At 41.0% G+C, this 27,966-nt stretch overlaps 1 protein-coding gene, 1 non-coding gene and 1 pseudogene across 2 annotated transcripts in view; 2 read left to right on the forward strand and 1 right to left on the reverse strand.

Annotated features, from left to right (window-relative positions):
* The window catches only part of FBXO36 (F-box protein 36), a 100,526-nt gene that overhangs the window by 25,340 nt on the left and 47,220 nt on the right, over window positions 1–27,966 (forward strand). The window lies entirely within an intron of this gene.
* Window positions 12,309–27,924, forward strand: LOC118897767 (annotated as a pseudogene).
* Window positions 21,301–21,372, reverse strand: TRNAD-AUC. Its single transcript has one exon. It is a non-coding gene; the product is annotated as a tRNA-Asp (tRNA).

Consider the following 27,966-nt stretch of genomic DNA (forward strand, 5'->3'; position numbering starts at 1 on the left):
GCCTGAGGCCAGCCACACCACTGTCTTTCCAAGTTACCTAACCCAACACGATTGCATTCTTACTTAAACTACTCAGGACTGAGTTTCTGTCTCTTGAGACCAGCAGTCATGAATAATACACCCGGACCTTTTTGATCTATATGAAATGCAGTGTTACACTCTGCTGTCAGTCACACGTTTCTCCCTAACTTGGATTGCTTTTTGTGCAAAAGTTAGTGTACCTGGATTTCCTTCTGTGTACCTTCTCTAGCCTTAATATTTTTCAGTTCAAGACTATTGTTGTTTGAACGTATGGACACCAAGGGGGGAGAGTGTCGGGGGGCGGGGTGGTGGTGGTGGGATGAACTGGGAGATTGGGATTGACATGTATACACCAATATGCATAAAATAGATAACTAACAAGAACCTGCTTTATAAAAAAATAAAATAAAATTCAAAAATTCAAAAAAAAATAAAATAGATAGCCAACAAGGACCTACTGTATCACAGGTACTCTGTATAGCACAGATATCTCTGCTCAATACTCTGTAATAACCTAAATGGAAAAAGAATTTGAAAAAGAATAGATACATGTATATGTATAACTGAATCACTTTGCTGTACACCTGAAACTAACACAACATTGTTAATCAACTATACTCCAATATAAAATAAAAATTTTTTAAAAAAGGACTATTGTTGTTTGGGATAGACAGTAAAAGAGGAAACTGGGAATTGAGAAGATGAAAAGGAAGTAAAACAGGAGTAAAAATTCTGCAGCGCAGCCCTAGGGGGGAAGTAGAGAGGCAGAGGTAGGTAACCAAGGCCTTAGAACTGATCCAGGTGGGTGCAGCCAGGTGTCAGTGCTCTGCTGTATCTAAGCTGTCTATGAGCTAAGCCTCTGCAATCTTATTTATGGGGCTCGTATCCTCAGGTAAACGTTCAGCTCACCCAATGTCTCCTCTCTCCTTCAGTCTTTGCTTATGCTACCCCTCCACCTGGAACACCTTTTCCCCCATCTTTGATTAGTTATCCATCCTGTTCTCAGGTCCGCCTTCATCTCTGCCAGGAATCCCCTTAACCTGGCCTTTTTCAGGGGTAAGTTTGAGGAAAGAGCCTGAGAAATAATAGGTCAAATATAGGTTACCCCCAAATTTTCCGTTTTAAACATGCACGTGACTCTGGAAAGTGGCAGCCAGCAGTGTGGAGTCATCAAGGCAAAAATAAATGAACATGTGAATAAGCAACAAGACACTGAAGAAAACGTCTCTTGACACGATCATCAACAAGGCAATATCAGTTTCTTAGCATCTCATTGGGATTGATGGGGGAAGGAAAATTTCTTTTCTAGCAAACAAGAGATGATGAGTGGAAATTAGCCCTTAGGAACATAAGCTGCAAGAGACTAAGTCTACATTCAGTTCACACGTGGCCGTGAATCCAGCTCTGAGCACAATGCTGAGCACACAGTGGGGATTCAGTAAATATTTGTTGGATTAAGAAATATTAATCCTGGGCTTCCCTGGTGGCGCAGTAGTTAAGAATCCACCTGCCAATGCAGGGGATACAGGTTCGAGCCCTGGTCCAGGAAGATACCACATGCCACGGAGCAACTAAGCCTGTGCGCCACAACTACTGAGCCTGCGTGCCTAGACCCCTTGCTCCACAACGAGAAGCCACCGCAATGAGAAGCCCGCACACCACAACGAAGAGTAGACCCTGCTCTCCACAACTAGAGAAAGCCCGCACACGACAACGAAGACCCAACACAGCCAAAAATTAAAAAAAATAATAATAAATAAAATAAATAAATTTATTTAAAAAAGAAACATTAATCCTATTTGCTAGAATATTTTAGAAGCAAGCGCAGAGAACAAAAATGGCACAAAGAAAGGAAGTGGCCCACAGGTAGGGAGTCACGTCATAGGAAGGGTTTTCTTCAAGATGTGACTCTGGGATTTAAATCTTTTAAAAAGGGAATATATCTTTTCTAGGGAAAGAATTCTAGGCAGGAGGGATGCATTTTAGCAAAGTCCCTGAATTGTGATACCATAATTGTGAAGCTGCAAGTGATGTGTTGAAATGTGGGGTATAGTCAGGGGTTTAGCATGAGATAGATAATGCTAAAGGTCACTGTCTGGAGGGCCTTGTATGCCACACCAAGGATTTTGGCCATGGAGAACTCTTAAAGGAGTTTACATGAAAATTTAAAAATCACATTCATATTATTGTTTTAGTAAGTGGCCTTTGGCTGCCATGTTGGATATAGCCTGGTTCAAGTGCAGAGCTAGAGAGCCCTCTTAAGAGACTTTGTCTTGATCCTCAAGAGCACAGTGGAGATGAAGGGAATGTCAAGAGTTGTTAAGGAAGTGAAATTAATAGAACTTGGTCACGGAGTCAATGTTCTGTGATGACACAGAGGTAAGAGTCTAGAATGACTCAACCAGTGCCACCAAAATAAGGAATGTGGGAAGAGGAATAGGTAGGTTTGTAAGAGAAGATGGTGAGATCCAATTTGTTTATAGTTGATTGTAAGATGCTGTTGGATTACCCAGTAATCAACTGGCTAATTTAGCAGGGCTTTGGAGATCGAGGGTACCAATACAGATTTTGACTCAGCAATATTTAAAGCTGTGGATGAGCTTATCAGGAGGGAGGGATAAGTCAGCTAAGGACAGAGCTTTAACCCTGAAGCCCAAGTCAAGGCAGAGGAATACTTGTGTTCCAACGTTTGCATCTTCCTCTTACTCTGGGGAGAAAAAAGTATACATCACTGATACTAGTGGCATTAAACTACACAGGTTATTTGAGGATGGGTTAAACATTTTCCTTTGAAGTAATGAAATGCATTTGCCCTGGAAATGGTCTAATAGAACAGGTAAAGGCCTGGGAAATGCCTGGGAAATGGCTTCTCGTGCGATGTTAACAGGAATGTAAATTAGTACATCCTTCCTATGGCAGAAACCATTCGTTGTCCCTAGTATCTATTTTCCCCTGTTCTTAGTAAAAGATTACCTGACTTTTAGCTGAACATGTGAACACAGAAAAAAAAAAAAAAAAAAGGCTACATTTCTCAGCTTCCTCTGCAGCTAGATGTAGCTACATGATCAAATTCTGGCCGGTAGGACGTTGGCAGAAGTGCCGAGTGTGACTTCACAAAACAGTCCTTGGAAGTTGGACCCTTTTTTGTCCCTTTGTCCTTCCTGCTGCCTGGAATGCAGATTCGATGGCTAGGATTTGAGCAGCCGTCCTGCACCATGTAGAAAAACCAAGTTCTAAAGACGATGGAGTACCAAAAATGGAAGATTCCTGGTCCCCGCGGTCATGGACTGCCTCCTCTTTTACATAAACTGTCTTGTGTAACCCACATTTGGGTGTTCTGTCACAGTCAGCTAAACCTAATCCTGACTGATATGCTTCCCCAGAGCAGTTGAGCAATATTTAGTCAGGTATTGTATACCCGTCCTTTGCCCTGGCATCCCACCTCAGGGAATCTATTCTCAGGAGATAATTACACAAATTTGAAATGACACATAAACTGGAAATTCATCACAGTGTTGTTTATAATAACCAAAAAGGTGGGAGGTGGCGGCAAAAACCAGAAGTCTTTCAATAGAAAGTTGGTTAAGTACATTATGCCTACTTCTGTGTAAGGGAACACTGCGAAGCTACTAGAAACGGTGATGTTAGATTTAAACATCACATGAATAGATGTCCATGAGATGACAGAAAAGATTATAAATGAACATGTTAATTATTATCTAATCATGTAAAACTAATATATACATACACATGTGCTCTCACACACAACACACTCACACACGCACACACACGCAATCAATCTATAAAGGTATATAGAGTCGGAGAAATCTCTGAAGAATGTCTACAAGAATACTCTTCAATGCCTGGAAATGAGATTTTAGATTTTTTTTTTTTTTTACTTTCTCACCATGCTTTTTAATATCATTTGAATCGTTTGCTGTCAGCTTTATCATGGTTACAAAAACTATAAAGCGTTTTTAATGTTCTCTTTAAAAAATTAATGTCATTAAGGAAGTAAGGCGAGGAGTTTTGCCAGCTAACTGTTCAGGAAGAGGTGTGGCCATTGTTGCTAAAAGTCAAACAAGTGAGAACACACTCCGGGAAACCCGACTCAGCTTTTTGAGGTAGTCCGTGGTAGGTGGGGACATCCTAATTGGCAGGTTTTAAAACTTTCTACCGAAAAAATAATTGGAACTTAGATGATCTCCTTAACAGAGAATATATTTCAGTTCTTTCATTTTACTTTTCTAGATCTGGAGAGTTGGGGTGGGGAAAGGAAATATATTTATGATGTCAGAGTAAACTTAATCATCACAGTGTAAGAACTCATTCTTGTCACTGAAGCTTTGAGTTTTTAAAAATGGCCTCACATCTCCCCTAGAGTAAATCTGTACAGCTTTTCTCCCCATTCCAATCTCAGACCATTTATTACTTTTTATGTTTTATTTCATTTTATTTTATTTCTTGTATTACAAAAAGCTTACTTTATTTACAAAGAAATGAGGTGCACTAATACAATTGATAGCAGGTAAATGGAAGTAAAATTGTAGAGCACCTTTGAAGAAGTAAGGCTACTTGTATTTCAGTAGCTACTGAATCAGTAAGGCGACTTATTTCCTGGTAGACCTGTTTACCACAGAGGACTTCCCAGTTTTAAAATTCTATAGCAATAAGTCACCTTCCTTTTTTTAATTTGAGGGATTGCCTGCCAGTTTGACTGGAAAGAGTCCGAAGCCCAACCGACAAAATGTTTAGCCCTTTTGTGGAGTTTAATATCTTTTTCTCTTTTGTGGTCAGTTAAATAACACTGCCTGAGAATTCCTTCTTCACTTTTATCACGGTGATTTCCCCAGCACCTGCCCTCACTTAGCATTTCAAAAAAGAAGAAAAGCAGCAGACAGCGATGATTTAGCCCCCTTTTTAAGCCCTGTTGTAAAATCAGATGTGGCTGAATTATAGTCTTAATTTTTAAATGTACTCGATATGATTAAAATACGAAATTTCGGGCTTCCCTGGTGGTGCAGTGGTTAAGAATCCGCCTGCCAATGCAGGGGACACGGGTTCGAGCCCTGGTCCGGGAAGATCCCACATGCCGCGGAGCAACTAAGCCCGCGCGCCACAACTACTGAGCCCACGTGCCACAACTACTGAAGCCCACACACCTAGAGCCCGTAGTCCGCAACAAGAGAAGCCACTGCAATGAGAAGCCCGTGCACCGCAACGAAGAGTAGCCCCTGCTCGCCGCAACTAAAGAAAAGCCTGTGTGCAGCAACAAAGACCCAATGCGGCCAAAAATTAAAAAAACAAAACAAAACAAAAAACTAAACTTCACTTAACAGAAAATAGCCTGCTCATTCACAGAAAAGTACTTCTGTGGCAATTTCATAATAAAAAGGCTTTCTCAGCTGTTTAATTGCTTGGTATCTTTACTTCATTCTTTTTGATATTTAAATTAAAAGAAATAAATACATAAATGCATAATGAGTTTACATATAAAGATATGTTTAAATAATGTAAAGTAAATCTAAAATGTTTACTAATACAACTCTATAAATATAAATTAAAATATCAATATTACTTACATAAATAAAATTTTGTATCTTCCAAAATATAGTTTGATGTATTCATATCCCACATTTGATGTGTTCTAGTACCTAGAAAACCTAGTGTCATTTTTCAACAATATAGGCTACTGGAAAAATCTCTCACCTTTCTTGATTTAATTTCTGCCGTTTGCTGGCTGGGTGCCAGTTGGATAAGTTAATGTTTTAATTTATTCAATAATTTATTCAATAAGCACTTACCAATTTCAACTCTGTGCCTTTCACCATGGGCACTTGGCAGGTTAAAAAAAAAAAGTCACTAAGACTTGGAGATGGCTTTATAGACTAGTGGTAGTAACAAAAGATAAACAAATAGTTATACTTCAGTGGGTTACATGTCCACTGAATGAAACTCTCTAGTAGATACTGGGGACGCTTGCATGGAATTTGGGCCATAGAAGGCCCTACTGGGATGTGAAGGAGAGATTTTAGACCATCCTCTGCAAATGCAGGGAGCCATTACAAGGCAAGGAATCCTAGAGAGCTTAGCCTTGGAAATCTGGGACTATTTATTCTGGGAAGAGGAGGAAACTAGGGAAGTAGTCAAATGCCGCAGAGTACAGGTATCCCCCGCTTTTCAAAAGTTCGCTTTATTCCACTTAACTTTTAGGAAAGACCAACATTAGTACCTGCTTTCACTAACTGAAAGAAATCCGAAGTTTTTCGCTTTTATGGAAAAAAAGGTGAAAAGCAAAAATAGCTTTGAGCATTGTTTTGCAGTGGCCCCTTATAGTGGCTGCTCACACCCCAAGGAGCAAGAGTGGTGCCGTCAAGCTCCTTCCCCGGGAACCGCACAGGCATCTCAGCCTCAAGTCGCCATAGCTTTGAACTGTGTCTGTGAGCATCTGTGCTTGATCTCGATTTATTTTGTGCATCCTTTAGCAAGATGTGTCCCAAGGTCATCGCTTCTTTGCTTTATGCCATTCCGGTTTAGGAAAGGTTTCATAGGAATGCTGTACTTCTGGATGGGGGTGGAGGGGTAGCTGTATGGTAAAATAAAGATAGGTGTACCCTTAGATATGGAGGTTGGCAGGATCCTGATATTTGCAAGATGGATTCTGTAACGATGTGTGTGAATGAAAAATGAGGAAATAAAGACAAGGAAAATGGCTGGTTTTTCCAAGCAATTTATTTATAAAGGTAGGGAAAGCATGATCAAAGGATTGTTGTAGTTATTGGAAAGGAAAGGTTTGAGCATGATGAAGGTTAAAAGGAAGGAGCCAATGGAAAGGGAGAAGATGGCAAAATGGTATAATTGAAGTAACATGAACTTTGGTGTCAGACAGACCTGAATTAGAATCTTGTTAAAAAAAAAAAAGAATCTTGTTAGCGGTGCAACCTTGCCCAATGAAACTCACCCCCTGAATCTCACTTTCCTCAACTATAACATGAAAACCCAGTATGTAAATGAAGTTTCTTCATTCACATAATTATTATTATTATTTTTTTTTTTTGGCTGCATTGCGTCTTCGTTGCTGCACGCGGGCTTTCTCTAGTTGTGGTGAGCGGGGTCTACTCTTCGTTGCGGTGCGCGGGCTTCTTGTTGCAGTGGCTTCTCTTGTTGCGGAGCACGGGATGTAGGTGCACAGGCTCAGTAGTTGCGGTGCATGGGCTTAGTTGCTCCGCGGCATGTGGGATCTTCCCGGCCCAGGGCTTGAACCCGTGTCGCCTGCATTGGCAGGCGGATTCTTAACCACTGCGCCACCGGGGAAGCCCCACATAATTATCTTTAACAGCAGATGCTGAACACGCAGAAAAGAAAAAATACTTGTCCTTGCTTTCTAGGATCTTACGGACTGGAAGATGTAGTTGTAAAGAATATAAATCAACAAATTTGAGAGATGTTTAGGAGGATAAAAAATATTTGAGGACCTGGTTACTGTTTGGATTTGGAGTAAGAGAGAAAGTTGTACAGTAGACAGTGGCATGGGCATGGGTCCTAACTGGCTCAGAAAAATGGGCAGGGACTCCTCATATTCCATGGTTGAGAGAGAGAATAAAGTGAAATGTGTAGCACACCCAGTGTCTCAACAGGGTAAACTCAATTGTTGCTAATTATTATTATTAATTGATTAATACTATTATTGATTCCCAGGTTCTTTGGCAAACAGTGATGCCTGTAGGTTGGGGAACTTTTTCTGTAAAGTGCCATACAGGAAATATTTTATTTTATTTTATTTTTTATTTTTTTAATAAATTTATTTATTTATTTTTGGCTGCGTTGGGTCTTCATTGCTGTGCACGGGCTTTCTCTAGCTGCGGCGAGCGAGGGCTACTCTTCGTTGCGGTGCGCAGGCTTCTCATTGCGGTGGCTTCTCTTGTTGTGGAGCACAGGCTCTAGGCACACGGGCTTCAGTAGTTGTGGCATGTGGGCTCAGTAGTTGTGGCTCATGGGCTCTAGAGCGCAGGCTCAGTAGTTGTGGCGCACGGGCTTAGTTGCTCTGCGATGTGTGGGATCTTCCCGGACCAGGGCTCGAAGCCGTGTGTCCTGCTTTGGCAGGAGGATTCTAAACCACTGCACCACCAGGGAAGCCCAGGAAATGTTTTAGGCTTTGTGGGCCATATATGGTCTCCACTGTATATTCTACTTTGTGTTTTTGTTTTTTTTGTTCTTTCCTTTTTAAAAATGTAGAAACCATTCTTAGCTCAAGCTGTGGTCATATTTGGCCTGCTGGCTGGAGTGTGCTGAGCCCTGGTAATGCCATTCCCCACACAAGAACCCAGGAAGAGGTGGCTAGAGGAGAAGACATTGAGGTGGCATATCCAGGTAGAGATGTTCCTTAGGCCAGAAGATTGGGGCTGGAGGTATAAGTGGTGAATCATCAATACACTGATGGTGGGAAGCCAAGGAAAGAGTCTTAGGGATGGGTGAGATCGCCCAGGAAGACTGTGTAGCGTCTACCCAGTAAGATGAGGGAAGGGCCAAAGACAGGACTACAGAAAGCCCTGTTCTTCTCCAGGATCAGAGTGAAGGTCGCAGTCCCAAGCAGGCTAACCAGACACTCCACGAGAGGTAAAGCAGTTTCGGTGCAGTGGCTTACATGCTGTGACAGATTTATGCACAGGGTCCTGTGAGGGAACACGGACGAGGCATGTAACCAGCCTGGCCTTGAAAAGGGAGCTCAAAATAGCACACCTTAACAGTCTTGTGAGATGCCTGAGAGTTAGCCAAGTATTCCAGGCAGAAGAAACAGCCAACACAAAGGCACGGAGGAGAGGGAGACAAGTACAGGTACTGGTTTGTAGACAGATTAAAACGTAAGGTAAGGCATAGGCTGGGACAGAGCAACAGGGCCAGATCAAGGAGCGTTTTATCTGTAGTGCCAATGCCTTGAAAGGGATGGGGAACCCTGGAAGAGTTTTAAGCAGAGGGTTGACACGATCCCATTGATGTTTCAGAAGGAGCACCCTGGCAGCAGATGTATGAAGGAGGGGCTGGTAGAGAATAGAAAACCTTTGGACCTGTCCAAGAGGAAAATACTTAGGGTTCCTTAATCAGCAGTGGGCTGGTAAATGGTTTACAACTGGTTCTCCAAGGGAAAAATCCCTGATGCGTAGCAATTGCCAGTTTCTGTGGTGTAAATATTTCCGTCATGGCCAAACTAAGGCAAGTAGTGGGAATACAGAGAAGGGGTGGATTAGAGAGAGATTTAGGAGTTGAACTGATACTTAGCAACTGGTTAAATTGGGGTGAAGAGGTATAGGCTTTTCCAGGCTTTTGGGGGTTGAGATTGGGATATCACTGAAATAGGGACAACAATAAATAAGTAAATCTACATGGTCCCTCTCCCGCTACTAGAATGTAAACTCCATGGATATAGGGACTTTTAATTATTTCCTACACTACTGTGTCCCTAGCACCTAGAACAGTAAGTGCATGGCACGTGGTTGACACACAGTAAATTTTTTTGTTTTTGTTGTTGTTGTTGTTTGTTTGTTTTAATTTTCTTTTTTGGCTGTGCCACGCGGCTTGCGCGATCTTAAGTTCCCTGACCAGGGACTGAACCAGGCCCGCAGCAGTGAAAGGGCAGAGGGAGTCCTAACCACTGGACCGGCAGGGAATTCCCTCAATAAATTTTTTTGAATGAATGAGTAAATGTTTCCCAATTAAGGCACTACAGAGATCACTGCTGACTTAAGAAGTAGCAGTGCCCATGAAGCACTGTGGAGCTGTTACCTGAAAAACCGGGTTTGTCTCTTGGTGGGTGTTGAGCCAAAAGACACAACCAAGCCAGAGATCAGGAGAAGGAAGGATTAATAATTGCTTGCAATGAGTAAGGAGAACACAGGGGATCTTTTCCACAGCAGTATCTCCTAAGCAGCAAAGCTGGTTAAGTTTTAAGCTAAAGGTACATGCATCTTCATGAAGAGGCTTGGGCTGTCGGTGGACAGAGTCCAAGCTGTAGCTGACTGAAGTTACGAGGGACAGAAAAGGTCAATGTCATCATCCCTTAGGTTCCAGTTGATCTGGTGGTTGAGTGCTTCAGGCTAATCTTTACTGCTGAAACGGAACTGGGAGTCTTTACAACTGATATATTACCTTTGCTGTTGTTACTTCTCTTGCCTGATAACACTTTGTTCCTGCATTCTTTTGTTCCCTGAAGATCATTAATTACTAATACCTGTTCAGGGGCAAGCACTGTGGCCAGGCTTAGATTACCAAATGGCTTAGGCCCCAAATGGCTTTTCTTCTGTCGAGAAAGCCGTGCCTGGTTCTCTTTCTCAGGGGACCCCCTACCCTATCTTCTTACAGAGCTAGGGTGTAGTAGGTTGAAAAGAGATGGGATGAGGAATTTGAGACAATGCACAGACAACAGTTTGAAAATCTCATCTCTGAAAAATAGGCAACACGATGGATGGCAGCCAACTGGAGGAAATTTTACGTTACTTTGTCTCAGGAGAAATGAACCTTGGGACTTCCCTGGTGGCACGGTGGTGAAGACTCCGCACTACCAATGCAGGGGGCCCGGGTTTGAACCGTGGTCAGGGAACTAGATTCCACATGCATGCTGCAACTAAGAGTTCACATGCCATAACTAAGGAGCCCTCCTGCCGCAACTAAGACCAGCACAACCAAATAAATAAATAAATAAATATTTAAAAAATAAAATAAATAAGTGAGGCTGAATGCCCTCATAAATCTATTTAAAAAAAATGAATCTTAGCATATAGCTTCCGGGAGCCACCCTGAGCCCTAGGACTGGGGAGCTGACAAGACATATGGCACCAAGACCTTGTGTTAAAATAACAGCCCAAATAAAAAATCAAGAGCTGAGTCTGCAAGAGAATGAAGGACAGACAGGAGGTGTGGAGATAAGGTGAGTTCCACTGGCGGTCAGAAGTCAGAGGCTAGAAGCCAGGAAAGATCTAGATTGTATGGCTTGTCAGATGATTTTGCTCGATTCCAGTTTAGCTTAAACAGAAAGAGCCTGGGATGCTTTGGCCAGCTGTTAAACTTGAACCCTAGAATGGAACTTCATAAATATTGGCATGAAAACTCTCACAAGGTTGCATTTGTGGTCATGGGTATAACTTGGGAAAAGAACTCTTTGAATAAAATATGTTTCCTTTAACCTTTTTTTCAAGAAAATGCTTTTTCTCCCCAAGAGAACATTTTATAAATTATTTTAATTTCTGTACCTCATATAAATATTTTTAGGCATTGCTTTATTTTAAATTGTATATTTGGACATTTACGCTATCATACCAGACCGCAGGCCAGACAAAACTTAAGGTTTAATTGAGGACTTTTCCTTGAATTATTTTATCTTCTTTTCTCTCTAATAAGTGCTTTCCTCCTTTAAATCAGTTTCATTCCTGGCTTAGGGGAGTTCCCCAAGACCAGGCTTTGAAATGCAAGGGCATAAGATTTTACATTTCAAAAGCCCAAACTTTGGGGGGTGGGGAGACAAGTTTTTGGCACAGACAATAGATTGGTTAGGATGTGCAGAGAGCCTGCCCCCCTATTCTACAACCCAGCAAACCTCCCAGACTGTAGGTGGGAGAAGACATGCAGAGAAGAGGGAAGGAGAATTTAGATGCCGCTGGTCCACGTGAAGGGTCCTTGGCCATTTCCTTCCAAGCTGCTTTGGGGGGTGAAGGTCAAAAACCCGTCAGACTCCCCAGGTAGATTGAGGCTCCGAGCTGAGCAGACCTCCTCCCTCCCCCTCCCCACCAGGTGCCGAGTGGGAGAGTCTGTTCGGAGGTCCAGGTGCCGCCCACCGGCTGCTTGTTGCAAGAGAAGGCAATGACTGGACAGACCTCACAGCGCCCCCAGCCGTGTGGTCTGGGACTCCGGCAGGACTCAGGCAGTCAGAAGACGCCTCCTCCTGCATCCACCAGCGGTGGGGGAGGGGGAATGTGTTGCCAAGAGGGCACTGGGAGGAGACTGGTGCTGCCCTTACCAGTTACCATGATAACCCAAGAACAGATGGGACGGAGGGTATCTCACCTCTCGCTGGCTTGTAAATAATGGCATGGAGGACTCACCTCTCCTCTGAAACTTGAACTCAGCCTCAGACAGAGAAGAGGAAGGTGCCAAAGTTAATCTAGCAAGTCATGTGAGTGGCGGACAAATAAGATCTTTTACTGACTGTTAGGACACAATAACGTGACTCACACTACATCTTGAAGAATGAGTTTTTCTAGAGGACAAGGCAGCAGGGGATGCTCTAGGCATTGGACATGCATGTGCAAGTGCATGGCAGTATAATCAAAACATGGTACTTCCAGACAACCTGCTGGAGTGACGATAAGAAAGGAGCCTGGCCAGGGAGCAGGATGCTGGCCACTCAGAGGCCGATTCCTCATTGTGTTGCGAGCACCTTCTCCACGGAAGATGCACCGCGCTGTGTCGTGGTCCGAACGCGGGTTGCAAAAGAATTTCCAGACACAAGGCACAATGTAAAGAAGATAGAATGTATTAGAGAGAGGGTCGCTGCCAGAACAGCGGGCCAACTTCCTAGTAGTCTGGGAGAGTCGAGCCCGAACATGTGCTATTGATCAGTTTTTATAGCCAGAAAACAGTGGAATGGTCCGAGGTGAAAATTTCATTTACTGGTTGGTCGAGGCACATACACCTTCCTTCTATAGGGTGGGAGTGGGACAGGGCAGATGCCTTTCCTTATTTGGGACAGGTCCCGTTGCCCAGGTGGGCGTCCGTCGCCCAGGTGGGCTCAGGAATTTAGTATCTATCACAACATGGTAGGGAGGGCAATTAAGAGTCCGGTAGGGGGTGTAACGCTGACACTTTTTCAGGCAGGGTCGTCCTTTGTCCTTGAAGCACCACTGTCCTTGGAGCACCACAGGCTGTGCGGCCAGGATGTTCCAGACAAAAGCTTTCAAGGAGCTGGCTACAGAAAGCATGCAGACGTGAAAGCAGATGCAGGAGTGAATGTCAAAGCATCTGAATAAAGTGCTCATGATGGCTGTTTTGCTCTTATTCTCCCTTATAACCTGCAGTTTAGCAGGAAAGGCTATTAGGTGTAATCCCGTGGTTATAATATAAAATACATGTACCATTTGTCTCCAGTGAGCACCTCGGCTTTAGGCTAGGATGCTGAGGGAACTTTGCTTACTGCCTGCATGCTTGGGAGGGCTACACGGAGCATGCTGGGTGAGCAGCAAAGCATTTTACTAGCTCCACTGTCTCACCATCGGCTTCTCCAGGCCTCAAATAACACCTGCCCTGACCACCCTATTTAAAATGGAACCCCCATCTGCCACCCAACACTCCCTATTTTCTCTTCCTTGTTTACTTTTCTTCACAGCATTTATCACGTTCTAATACACTATGAAATATATTTACTCTTTTTGTTTATCTGCATCTCCCTTCCCCCCCCACCCCAGTAGAAAGTAATCTCCATGGGGGCAGGGGTTTGTCTGTTTTGCCTAGAACAATGCAATGCCCCTAGTCCTTGTGAAATGTGGAATGAATGAAACGCCATGACTTCTCAGCACATCAATCACACCCCCATCAAATATAAGCTAAAAACCCGTCCAATGGCAAATATTAATTTATGGGTCAGCACCATTAGGATTATAAGTACGACTGCTTCCCTCCGGGGTTATGGACATTGAAGAGCTGAGGCTTGTGGTCGTTCCAATCACGTAACAGGTTGAACAGATTTAGAGGCTTTGGGGTCAGATAGACCTGGATTCAGATTCTACTAAGCAGTGAATGAGTTAGGGCAAGCTTTTCTAAACTTCCTTGAGTCTTAGTTTATTCATCTGTAAAATGTACAGTGATACTAACCTCCTAGGGTTGTTGTAAAGACTGGATGGGATAAAGCATACAGCACCCTACATGTGGTGCAGGGTACGTACTCGATGAGATCTGTTATTATTTTCTCATTATCATTTTGGGAGCTGTATTAGTCTGCTGGGGCTGTCATAATAAAATACCACAAATTGGGTGGCTTTAACAACAGAAATTTATTTTCACGTAGTTTTGGAAACTGGGAAGTCCAAGATCAAGGTGTTGGCAAGTTTGGTTTCTCCTGAGGCCTCTCTCCTTGGCTTGCAGATGGCCACCCGCCACTGTGTCCTCACATGGCCCTTCCTGTGTACATGTGCATCCCTGGTGTTTCTTCCTCTTCTTAGGAGGACATCAGTCCTGATGGATTAGGGCCTCACCCTTATGACATCATTTAACCCTAATTACCTGTTGAAAGGCCCCATCCCCAAATATTGTCACAGTGGGGGTTAGGAGTTCAACGTAGGAATTTGGGGCAGAACACAGTTCAATCCATAACAGATGCTGAGGAATTTTCAACGAAGTATATCCAATTTTGATATATTTAATAATTAGGAAATATTTAAATCCCAGAAATAAAAATGTTTTATTGGGGTTTTTTTTGTTTTTTGACTAGCAGATAGGCACTGAAAAGGGCATAGATGCAAGTATTTGGTGGCTGGTGTTCATTTTACAAACAAGAAGAAAGAAAACCAAGGGAAGAGGGAAACATGTGGAGAGAAACAGAAAGAAGACACAGAAATAAAACTATGAAATGACCCCTTACCGAATAGTAGGGCTGTACCTGAGGATGCATTTGAAGAGAACAGCACCAGGGAACAAGAGGAAACATAACTAGCTCCCACTGGAGAGAAAGGAGAGACAGAGAGAGAAACTGTATTTCTTTCTTTTCGTTTTTTTTTTTTGGCTGCATGGCATGCAGGACATTAGTTCCCCGACCAGGGATTGAACCTGTGCCCCTGCAGTGGAAGTGCGGAGTCTTTCTTTTTTTTTTTTTTTTAATATAAATTTATTTATTTATTTATTGGCTGCATTGGGTCTTCGTTGCTGTGTGCGGGCTTTCTCTAGTTGCGGCAAGCGGGGGCTACTCTTCGTTGCGGTGCGTGAGCTTCTCATTGCGGTAGCTTCTCTTGCTGCGGAGCATGGGCTCTAGGTGCGTGGGCTTCAGTAGTTGTGGCACACGGGCTCAGTAGTTGTGGCTCGCAGGCTCTAGAGCGCCGGCTCAGTAATTGTGGCACACAGGTTTAGTTGCTCCACGGCATGTGGGATCTTCCCGGATCAGGGCTCGAATCCGTGTCCCCCGCGTTGGCAGGCAGATTCTTAACCATTGCGCCACCAGGGAAGTCCGCGGAGTCTTTTTGATGGCAAATGTTTATCTAATCAAGAGAGAAACTGTCAGCTTCTTGGTCAGTTGGGTCTGATGTCCCCTCCTTCCCTGCCAGGGAATTTGGCACGTGTAGAGCAGAGCTACTTCTAACTAGACCCTGAGAAACTTGGGGGTGATATTTTAAAAGAAATGTTTTATTTATTTATTTACTTGGTTGTGCCGGGTCTTAGTTGCAGCAAGCAGGCTCCTTAGCTGTGTCTTGCCAGCTCCTTAGTTGCGACATGCATGTGGGATCTAGTTCCCTGACCAGAGGTGGAACCCAGGCCCCTTGAATTGGGAGTGCGTAATGTTAAACCCTACGCCACCAGGAAAGTTCCTGGGGGAGATTTTTAAAATAAGTTTTTTACCAGTAGATTACTATTTTGTACCAAAAGCGAAACCGTAGACACCTTCCAATTGTAAATAGTAATTTTATAAAGAAGCAGCTTACAGGCTTAAGGGCAGGTACATCTCTAAATTCACCCTGCGAAGTGGAGCCATAGACACCGGGGCCTTCCTACCTGCTTAGTCACTTTTCCTGCCCATATCCAGGAAGGTTTTGGCGAGAGGGTTCTAGATTGTATTATTTTTTCCAGGCATTGTTCCAGAATGCCTGGAAAAAATAATATTGTACTAATGCAAAAAAAAAAAAAAAAAAAAAAAAAAAAAAAAAAGAAAAAAAAAAAAAAAAAACTCCACTTGCATCTGTGTTCAGAGCTTTTTTTTTCTTGGTTTGATCTTGTTGTTTGCAGAGTACTCTGAATTTCTTTGAGATTTCTAGCACGCCCATCTGGCAGACACACTTAGTATTTTGGGGTCAGGCCTCTGCAAAGTGTGTGTTAGAAGTGACTGGCGTGGCCTTGACTCACACTGTCTTCCTGCACTTGGGAATGGTCCCACCATCTCCAGACTTAGAAAATTGTGGGTTTCATCAAGTTTTTTAACTGGAGCTGCAAGAGTGGATCTGTGCATCTTCTAAACCTAGGGAACTACATCTGTATTCTTGGCCTGTCATGTAAACAAATTCTAGTAATAATTCGATAGGTAAGAAAAATTAAAACGTATCTGGTACCCTGCTAAGCACATGTACACATATCAGTTCATGTTAATCCTCCCAGAAGATATGAACAAGAGCAGGCAAACAGAGATTATGAGCCCCGCCAAGGCTACCCGCTAGTAAGCCCTCACCTGGAATGTTCCTCTGGGTCCAAAGCACCTGCTCTGATGCGCTTGAAGCCCCATTTGTGCCTTCACCTGTAGGAACTCAGTGACATCCATCCACTTTGGTATGATGTCTGTGTTTTTTGCTCTCATTACTTATATGACTCTTTTCCCCCCTGAATCAAAAGTACTCATGTTGGATATGTATTGGAAAAAATATTTATGTTCAGTATGTATAGTTTTCTTATTTATTCTCTTTCCGTTATGCAAAATATTGTACAAGATTTGCTTTCAGAAAATCTGCCTAGTAAGAGATTGTGTCTGTGGTGTAAACAGCCAAGCCATGATGCATGGTAAGGAGAAAATGAGAGTAATCGTGAATTCTGTAGGACCTCCAATATGATTTATTGTAACAGAATGTTTTTAAATAAAGAACACTGCTTAAAGTTACATTTCTGGATCTCATGACCTAGGAGAGGAAGCAAATCTAATAGCTACCGCCTCTGTAGTGAATTTTCAAGTCAAAATAATAGCTTCTGATCAGTCACCTCTAGAATTTTGATTCCAAGATTTCAGCCAGAGAATAAGGATGGTACTAAAGCATGCATAATAAGTCTTCATGTGGTGCTATCCCTCATTCCTGTGCCACTTTATAAAATAAAAATGGTATTATTATTATTTATTGTTTTTAAAGTAATACTTTTCCCATAAAATCTTGTAGTATTACTTTTTGCATTTATCATAATAGTCCATCTAGATTTTATTTTTGAATGTAGTTGGAGGTAGAAGTTTAAATTTATTTCTTTTAAGTAGATGCCTTATCATATCAACACTATTTATTAATAATTCACCCTTTTCTTCTCAAGTTGAAATAATACCTTTACCATACATTAGTTTCCCATTTACATCTGACGCTACTTCTGAACTTTATTCTATTCTACCAATAAATTTGTTTATTATATACAAATACCATACTATTTATTTATAATTGCCTTATATTACATTCTAATATATTGCAAGATATTATTCTTTCTTCCCAAGATTTTCTCGGCAATTTTCACATATTTATTTTATCATATGAATTTTACAAAATTTTGTCCTCTTACCAAAATAGGAAAGTGAATTCTGATTGGTGTTGCATTAGGTTTATATATTAATTTGGGAAAGGGTGAGTTTCTTTTTTTAGAAATTGAAATTTCCAATCTTAGAATATGAAATGTCACTCAATTTGTTCAGGTATTGGCATTAGGACCATCAGTAAAATTGAATAGCACTTTTTTATTAGGCTCTGTAACCTTTATGTTTGTTATTTTTAGGTATTTTAGTGTTTTAAATTATTGTGTGTGGGGTACATTTTTTCCCATATCCATTTCTAACTGCTTATATTATAAATATTATATATAAATTATTTATTTTAAATAAAGCTATTTTATGTATAATTTCGTATATCCAATCTCCCTATTAAATTTTCATGAATTCTATTCACTAGTAGATTTTTAGCTGTCATATCTATTAAAACACCTTCTCTTCCTTCCAGTTATTTTCTTATTTTATTGTATTAGCTAGAAAACCAAAAGTACTGTTGAATAAAAGTGGCCTTGTTCCTGATTTATATGTCAAGGCTTCAGTATTTTACCATTCAATATGGTGTTTACCAGGTGTATGGGTTTGTATATATGTGAGTGTGTGTGTGTAAATATATTTTATATTTAAGTAGTTTCGTTCTATCACTATTTTACTTAGGATTTTTTTTTTTTTTTACTTAGGATTTATATTAGGAATGGCTACTGAATTTTGTCAGCATTTTGGGACTTTGATTAATCTAATCCTAAGATATTTTATCTTTGATTTATTGATGCAGTGAATTATATTGATATTAAATATTAGGAATGTAGTTTAGGAAAATATATGAGTAACCTTCAAGTGTGGGAGGCCTTCTTAACATAGGAAGCACAAAAGTCATAAGGGAAAAGATTTCAAGATTTAAGTTTAGAAAAAAATGTTGGGAACTTCCCTGGTGGTCCAGTGGTTAGGACTCCGTGCTTCCATTGCAGGGGGCACGGGTTCAATCCCTGGTTGGGGAACTAAGATCCCGCTTGCCGCATGGTGCAGCCAAAAAAGAAAAAGAAAAAAACTTTACATTACTGAAATGGTGCATACAGCATAAACAATGTCAGTTGACACCCTTATCAAACAAAGAATTATAACCACTACTTAGGATAAAAAGACCTTTTATGAATTGATAAGAAAAAGATAAGCCATAAGGGAAAATAAAAACAACATGATACGATCAGGCAATTCATTAATTCAACAATTATTATTTTTTTTTAGCTCCTACTATATTACTGACACTCTTCTAGATCCTGAGATAATAGCAATGAGCAAAACGATCAAAGACTCCCAGCCTCCTGGACCTAATGTTCTACCGGGGGGATTCACCTCACAATATGTTCTGGAGGTCCCTCCCCGGCAGCACATGGAGATCTTCCTCATTCTTTTTTAGGACAGAGGATGACAAGTACATACTCCTTTGTATGGTTGTGTGAAAAGTTTATTCAACCAGTCTCCTGCTGCCACACTCAGGTTGCTTCTAATCTTTTTAGCTTTTGCAAATAATACCTCAATGGAGAACCTCATTTATTATTAGATCATGCTAAATTTCCCTCCCTAGCTGTTGTACCATAATCATCAGATTTCCTGTTTCTCCACAGCCTTGCTAACAGTGTGTTTTCAGTCTTTAGGATTTTGTCAGTCTGGGTAGATGAGAAACAGAAAACACGTACGTTGGTGTGATTTTAATACGCTTTTTATTATTCTGAGTGAAATTGAGCATCTTTTCATGTTTATGGACCATGTGAATATTTTTCCTGTGAACTTGGTTTTCCTGTCTTTTGCTCACTTTTAAAATTAATTTGTTGGTTGTTTCTCTATTTCTACAAACTCTTTAGGGAGATTAACCCTTTGTGGTGATATTAACTGTGAATGTTTTTCCCAGTTTGTCATTTTTCTTTTGTCTTTGCTGTATTTTTAAAAAAAAATCAGGCTTCTTGCTATGCTTTTAGTACAGTGAAAATTACCCTTTTTAGGTTCCATAAATTTGATAAATGTATAACCACCACCATAATAAAGATATAAAATATTTTCACCAACCCCAAAAGTTTTCTCATGTCCGTTTGCAGTGAGTCCCCTTTCCCACCTCCATCCCCTGGTACCACTGACCTGATTTCTGTTTTGCCTTTTTCAACATGCCCTAAATGGAATCATACAGTGTATCTGGTTCTTTTTTATATCTGGCTTCTTTCACTTAGCATAATGCTTTTGAGATTCAACCATGTTTTTGCATGTATGAGCAGTTCTACTTATTGCTGTGTAATATTTTTTCATTTGGATGTATTTATCTATTTACCAGTTGATGGATATTTTGGTTGTTTCCAATTTGGAGGTACAGTGTATTATGAACAAAGCTGCTTTAAACATTTCCATACAGGTCTTTGGGGACTTTGCCGTACAGAAGTTTTTTATATTTATATAATCAAATGTATAAATCTTCTCTTTTCTGGCTTTTGGATTTTGAGACATAGTTAGAAAGATAATAAGAGGATTCACTATTTTTTTTTCCTTCTAGTACTTGTATGGTCTCATTTTTTTTACATGCAGATCTTTGATCTATTTGTAATTTATCCTAATGTGAGGCATAAATCAATTTTCTTTTTCTAACTGGCCACCCAATAATCCCCAAATTCCTATATCAATCTTTTAAATCTGATTTAAGAAAATCTATTTTACAATTATTTGTAATTACTTATAGTTTATTAGAAACATTTTAAGTTTATTACAATTATTTGTGTTTATCACAAATATTCAATTAAAGTTAGAAGTTAAAAACCTATTTTTCTTTAAATCTCAAATACAACTTACAAATCTAGGAAATTCAATTGTAAATCAAGTAATTTTGTATTAACATTAAAAACACTCATTTTCATTGTTCTTTGATTAATGTTTAATTAGCTTATACATTTAACAAATTGTAATCCCTTAAACATTTAAGCACAGTTTACGAACTTAATCAAATTACCTTAAAAATTATAAATTAAAGCCACAAAACTCTTAAATATAATAAATTAAATTCTCTTAAATTTAAATAACACTGACAAACATGATTAAATCCTCTTAAGCATTTCAATCTATCTCATGAATTTAATATATTTGGTTTTCTCAAGTACTTCTGAAATCTAAAGAGACATAATTACAAATCTAACAAAATCAAACCACATGTTTATAAAACTGTAGAGAAACAAACTTTAAAATGTAGATGATCAAACTCTTTTAAACGTTTAAACATCTTAAAATCATTATAAATTTAATAGATATTCCTAAGTTTAAACGTTGACTACCAACTTAATCATTTGCATTAGCCTATGTATTTAAATTAAAATGGCAAATATAGTATGTCAGACTCTTGACAGCATTTTAAACATCTTAAGGATACACAAAGTGCAGCTTCTAGTTCTAGTACTATTGTATATCTTCCCTCCCTCTGGCAATGCCGCTAAAACAATAATTATAGGGTTTTTCTAAAGCATAAACCCACAAAGACAAAGAGAATGGGAAAGGCGACAAAGGCAACAATTTTGCATGCTGAAAAGCAGATGACTTACTGGTAGCTGATTTAACAGCCCTGAAAAAGCTGAATTCTAAGCTAGTGGTAGGGAAGTCAGGAAGTAATCAGATTTGTGCCCCAGAACCTCAGGGCAGGGCGGCTCAGGAATAGGCGGAAATAGGTTCTTTTTGAATGCTAGAGTAGAAAAGGACCTTCGAACAAGAAGGATGTTTGACATCCTGTTTGTGTGTGTGTGTGTGTGTGTGTGTGTGTGTGTGTGTGTGTGTGATCCTATTTCCCTGACCAGGGATCGAACCTGGGCCCCAGCAATGATAGTGCTGAGTCCTAACCACTGGACCACCAGGGAATTCCCAACAGCCTGTTTAAAATGTGGTTAGAACCACCTTCATCTTCATCCCCTACTCTCCTTTGCACAACCAGCAAGAGCTTTGCCTCACCACCCAGGAGAAGACCGGAAGTTTGGTCTCTGGAGGGGTAAACTAGGGATACAATGGACTCAGGACCCCAGGCCACTGGGGACAGAGGAACTCAGGGCTGAATATGGCAAGGGATTAAGGGAAAATCCACATACTGAACTGGGAGACTCACTCTGACTTGCCAGTGGCTCACAGAAAGCTGTGGGCAGCCAGGTTTATACCCTCCAGGAAGAAAGCTGGAAGATTCTTCACCAGGCTGAAACGAGATCTCAAGATGTTGATAGTCAGGAGCCTCCAACCAAAGAGCTTCAGCAGGTCACCCTACGGTGAGGTCCTCCTCTGGACAAGCCCTGCTCAAATGCCCAGATCTTCCAGTCAGCTTCCTAGCACCCTACTCCTGAATACACGTGAACGGTGATGAGTTATCAGGCTTTTGAGGAAAGCCAAAACAAATTAACAATAACAACAACATACAGGAAATGTAGCTTTGGAAAAAACAAAGACAATGAACAAAGGCAGAACAAAATACTCATCAGTAATATCCTCAGAAGGATAAGAAAGTTATTGTATCCATGAAACAAGGACAGTACACAATAAAAAAGAAACACTCAGAAAACTAAAAAGAGCTTTTAGAAAATAAAAATATATAGGAAAAAATGAAAAACTGCATAGAAGGGTTGGAGGATAAAATTGAGAATATCTCCTAGAAAAAAAGAATCAAAAGTAAATGATGGGCAATAGGGAAAAAAACATAATAAAAGAATTAGACCAGGATGTCCAATACCTGGAAAAAAGAAATTCCAGAAAAAAGTATACAAGAAAATGTCCTAGACGTGAAGTATTCCCAGATTAAAAGCTCTCACCAAGTACCCTGCAAAATAAATGAAAAAATGAGATACCATGCCAGGTATCTCAAGCAAATTCCATTGAGGAGAGAGAAACCATACTTATTTTACCAGAGACAATTTATTATTAAGGATTGTTAACTAATAGAAGATGGTTAACAACTTAAAGGGTAAAAGAGGGCAAAAACTTGTACACAAATGTTTATAGAACCTTTATTCATAGTAGCCAGAAACTGGAGCTAAGCATGAAAGCAGTAGTTTGGAAGAAAATCCAAAAGTTGTGGGAGAGCACAGTTTGAATCCAGGATGAAAATGGGAGGGAGTAGGGGTGAATCTGAGATGTTTACAGCTTTCCCAAAGTGGAAATCAAAAGGAAGCTAGCTCTAAGTCACTGCAGAGCCAGCTTAAGAGCCCAGCACTTTACTGCTGTTATCACCATGCTCTCGACGCCACAGAGATAATATTCTGAGTAAAACATTAAAGACTCACACGTTGAATATGGGGAAGTTTTAGGAATACCTTCATCTATTTATTCTACTTATATTTTCCATTTTTAGGTATATACAAGGCTAATGTAAATTTATTATATTAAAATTAATGTAATACATATATTATGTTAATATAATTTATAAAACTAATGAAGTACAGTTGACCCTTGAACAACAAGGCGGGGGCAGCCACTGACCCTCCATGCAGTTATAAATCCTTGTATAACTTCATCGTCTACCCTCCTATTGAAAGTTTTGCATGTTGCAGGAAGGGGGACCCCTTCCAGCGGCTGAGAGTGGGCTCTTGTCTAATACTCGCAAATGAATTGTCCGAGGAAACACATGTGCTGACAAAACAAGAGACTTTATTGGGAAGGGGCACCCGGGCGAAGAGCAGCAGGGTAAGGGAAGCCAGGAGAACCGCTCTGCCATGTGGCTTGCAGTCTCAGGTTTTATGGTGATGGGGTTAGTTTCTGGGTTGTCTCTGGTCAATCATTCTGACTCAGGGTCCTTCCTGGTGGCTCATGCATCGCTCAGCCAAGATGTATTCCATTGAGAAGGATTCTGGGAGGTTGATAGGATATATGGACTGGCGTCTCCTCTCTCCTTTTGGCCTTTCCCGAATTCTTCCAGTTGGTGGTAGCTTGTTAGTTCCATGTTCCTTACCAGGATCTCCTGTTGTAAGATAACTCATGCCAGTCGTTACTATCGTGCCTGTCCAGGGCGGGCAGTTTTGGTCAGTGGTTCCCCTAATACATCCGTGGATTCAACCAAACGCAGGTCATGTAGTCCTGTAGTATGTATTTAGTGGAAAAAAACTGCGTAGGGCTTCCCTGGTGGTGTAGTGGTTAAGAAAGAATCCGCCTGCCAATGCAGGGGACATGGGTTCAAGGCCTGGTCCAGGAAGATCCCACATGCTGTGGAGCAACTAAGCCCGTGTGCCACAACTACCGAAGCGCATGCACCTAGAGCCTGTGCTCCGCAACAAGAGAAGCCACTGCAGTGAGAAGCCCATGCACCACAACAAAGAGCAGCCCCTGCTCACCACAACTAGAAGAAAGCCTGAGTGCAGCAATGAAGACCCAATGCAGCCAAAAATAAATAAATAAATAAAATAAAATAAATAAGACTCTACCTCCAAATACAGTCATTAAAAAAAAAAAAAAACAATAAAAACAAAAACCTGCCTATATGTGGGCCTGTGCAGTGCAAACCTGTGTTAACCAAGGGTCCACTGTAATATAATTGCTAAAAATAACATAATAAAATACATGTCTAGTGAAGAATAAAAGAGCTCTTTCAATAACTATAAAACAAGTGATAGAAAACCATTGTGTTTCAGTTTCCTTAACAGTGTTATTTCTTTCTATATAATAAATAATGCTATGACATTCAATGGATGGTGTATTAAATCTGATGGAACATGGCATTATTTCACATAAAAACAAGTTTAAAGAAAAAGAGGTTCCAAACACAGGGACAGTGCTCTGGCTCCTTCTCTCCACAATCTATTGGTTCTGTCTCCTCCAGGAAACATTCTTGTCACCTCATGCTGGCTCCCCTCATAGTCACAAAATGGCTGCTGCTTCTCCAGTGATCACATCAAAACACAACAGCCAGTGCCCAAAAAGGGGCTGTGTTTCTCCTGTGAATGAAAAATGTTGCCTGCCATATCAGTAAACAAAGGATGTTGCAGCCGTCAAGCCACTACAGCCATCCTGGATGGTGAGCCCTGAGGAAGCTCAGGATGGAGACCAATGGGCTGCCCACTGCCAAGCCCTCAGCCCCTGCAGCCACCTCCAGCAGTGCACCCTGAGGGGACTCAGGATGGGAAAGAAACAGGATACTGGCCCTAGATAGCTAAAGGAAAGATTTCAATGAGCCCAGATTCTTGCATCTTCCCAGATAGAAAAGTGCTAAATTCATTAACTTGGCATATCTGGTTTTCTTTAATTAACAGTAATCTTTTGATGTTCCGACTACCTGCTTTGTCACAAAACTCCTATATATCCTGTCTGAGAAGCTGCCTCCCGGGCTTGAAGTCCTCAGAAAGTCTGCCAAATAAAACATAATTCTCAACTTTTAGGTTGTGCATTTTTTTTTCAGTCAACACTCCTTATAAGTGATAAAATCTTTCCCAGAAGCTCCTGCAGATTTCTCCTGCTGTCTCATTGGCCAAAATTTTGTCACATGCCCATGCCCATACCAATCATTGGCAGGGGGAACGAACCTACAAGGAATGGCTTAGACCCATCATGTCCCACCCCCTGGGGCTAGAGGTGAGGCCCATGCACTGAGCACAAGCAATGCAGAGGAGAGAGGCTATGGGAAAAATCAGGGTTCATGTGGGAAGAGCAGGTGGGCAAATGAATGCCGGGGAGCAACCAACAATGTCTGCCACCGATTCCTAATCACACCCACTGTGTTAGAGGTGCATTAATTCGACTCTCCGAGGACAGCTTCATTTCTGAGTTCTTAAAGGAAGAAACATTTCAGTGTAGTCAGTTTTCCCTTATTAAAAACTTCCATTTATTCCATTTTCATTTCAGCCTCAGACTCATCTTTCCCATATTTAATAATGATGCTTTTATTACTAATGTATAAAAATTGCTACTATTCCAGAGGAAAATTTTCAATAGCTGAAAATCTAAGTTTTGCTGTGTTTAGACCAATTGAGCCAAACATAGACACATAGGGGAACACATATTTGAAGTTGTAAATTTGGACCAAAAGCATATCATAATTGTTTATAGTTTAAATATGCAGTGAACTAAAATAATCTTCATAATTCATTTAAAATACATCTTTCTACATTTTAGAATGCCAGTGCTTTGTGAGCTTTTGAGTAATATCAAAAGGTAAAATTACTCACAGTTTGCCCTTGCAATTCTTGCTTCTCCATTTCTCAGTAGAATGTTCAGATAACAAAATCCTTCTTCATCAAATAAAATATCTAATTTCATAAACTCTCTCTGACACAATCTCAACCCCACTCTGTAAAATCCCCAAATTATATATGATTTCCAAAACGGAGAAATTTGATCTGATAGAATAACAACAGTCTGCAGGAGAAAGCAGAAACAGTCGTGTGCTAAATTACAATCGTATTTCCTGGACAGATGCTTAGAAAGAGTCAGAATGTCCCATTTAGTATGCGGTATCTGGCAAGTCACCCTAATCCTTCATGAGCAACTTTGTTTATTGACTGGATAGATGGATGACTATTTAATTATGCTGTTGAGAAAATACTTACTGCAAAGAATGTGCAATTCTTAATGATTATTGATGATTAGAAAAGTCAAATACCAAGTCAGAGTGAAAAGCTGAAATAAAGATCTTTGAAGAATACAACTAAGAAAGCAGAACTTGATGAAGTATGTTTTTGTTTTTGTTTTCTTTTTGACCATGCGGCATCTTAGTTCCCTGACCAGGGATGGAACCCGTGCCCCCTGCAGTGGAAGCGTGGAGTCTTAACCACTGGACCGCCACAGAAGTCCCAATGAAGTATGGTTGAATATTGTTAGATAGTTGATTAGAAAAAGACAAGGTTCTGATCTGTAGGTATTTGGGGGCTGAGTGTGTTATAAGTATGAAGGGGTGACCAGCAAGGGAACAAGAGGGAAAGAGGGAAGGAAAGAGGCAAGGACCGTCCTCTACGGAGCTCACGGGCTGGCATCATGTGCCTGGCATCGTGCTGGGCACTTTGGATTTATCCCAGGTCATCCCTCCAAATTCAATGAAGTGGGCATCGTGGTTGTTTCCATTTTGGAGATGAAGAAACTGAGGTCACAAGAGATTAAGACATTTGCCCAAAAGAGATGTTCCTGGTGGTCCAGTGGTAAAGAATCCGCCTTCCAATGCAGGGGACGTAGGTTCGATCCCTGGTGGGGGATCTAAGATCCCACATACCACATGGCAACTAAGCCCACGCACCACAACTAGAGAGCCCGTGCTGCAAACTACAGAGCCCATGCGCTCTGGAGCCCGTGCACCACAACTAGAGGGAGAAAAACCCGCATGCCACAACTAGAGAGAAGCCCGCGTGCCGCAACAAAGAGCCCATGCCACAGCGAAAGATCCCACATGCCTCAACAAAGACCTGACGCAGCCAAAAATAATAAATAAATAAATATTTTTAAAAAAGACATTTGCCCCAGGTAAATGACAGAGACCAGGGTTTAAACCCAGACCCTTCTAACACCAGAGTCTCTGCTTGTGTCCCAGCAGCAGGATTTTTCAAGTGTAGTGATGGGAGTAGCACAATCTCTGAACCTGGGGAACCGGGGTCGGGTATATATTGTCCAAATATACTCAAATCCTGAGATGCCCACTGGGCCCACCTTTTCCCAGTGCCTCCTGAGTTCCTCTCCTGGTGGGAAAAGGACTTAAGCTTTAGGGACCTTCACTGGGTGAATGACAAACACCTTGTCGTCTTGCCATAATAATTCGTGCAGAAGAGACGTCGGGATCAATGAGGAATCTCAGACCTCTCTTTTAAAAGTAGCTCAATTTTCATTTGGAAGGTGAAGAAACTTTTGAAGCTTCAATGTTGGTACAGGAGAGAATTTGTGATGATGATCTTGATTAAAAGCACTAAGGCTCATACCTTTGCGTCATTCATCTTACGTGGGGCAAATGATTTCATGTGTGGCGAGATGGAGCGCTCTTTACCTGATGCTCTTTGTGTGGCGAGAGTTTTGGAGTAAAAATCTGTGGTTCCGGGTAGGGGTGTTGTAGAAGCAGCCCTTTCCGTATACCTTGAAAACTACGCAACCAGCATGGGCTCCCGGGAACAGCTTGCTATTGCCGAGTTTGCAAGATCTCTTCTTGTTATTCCTAATACTCTGGCAGTTAATGCTGCCCAAGACTCCACAGATCTGGTTGCAAAATTAAGAGCTTTTCATAATGAGGCTCAGAACGCAAAAATCTAAAATGGATTGGTCTTGACTTGGTCAATGGTAAACCCTGAGACAACAAACAAGCAGGGGTGTATGAACCAACCATAGACAAAGTTAAGAGTTTGAAATTTGCAACTGAAGCTGCAATTACCATTCTTCGAATTGATCTTATTAAACTACACCCAGAAGGCAAAGATGATAAGCATGGAGATTATGAAGCTGCTGTTCACTCTGGAGCCCTTGATGACTGATCTGATTTCTTTTATTTATAACAATGTTAGATGCAATTTTCT

This window comes from Balaenoptera musculus, chromosome 7, assembly GCF_009873245.2.
Source record: "Balaenoptera musculus isolate JJ_BM4_2016_0621 chromosome 7, mBalMus1.pri.v3, whole genome shotgun sequence".
NCBI classification, from domain to species: domain Eukaryota; kingdom Metazoa; phylum Chordata; class Mammalia; order Artiodactyla; family Balaenopteridae; genus Balaenoptera; species Balaenoptera musculus.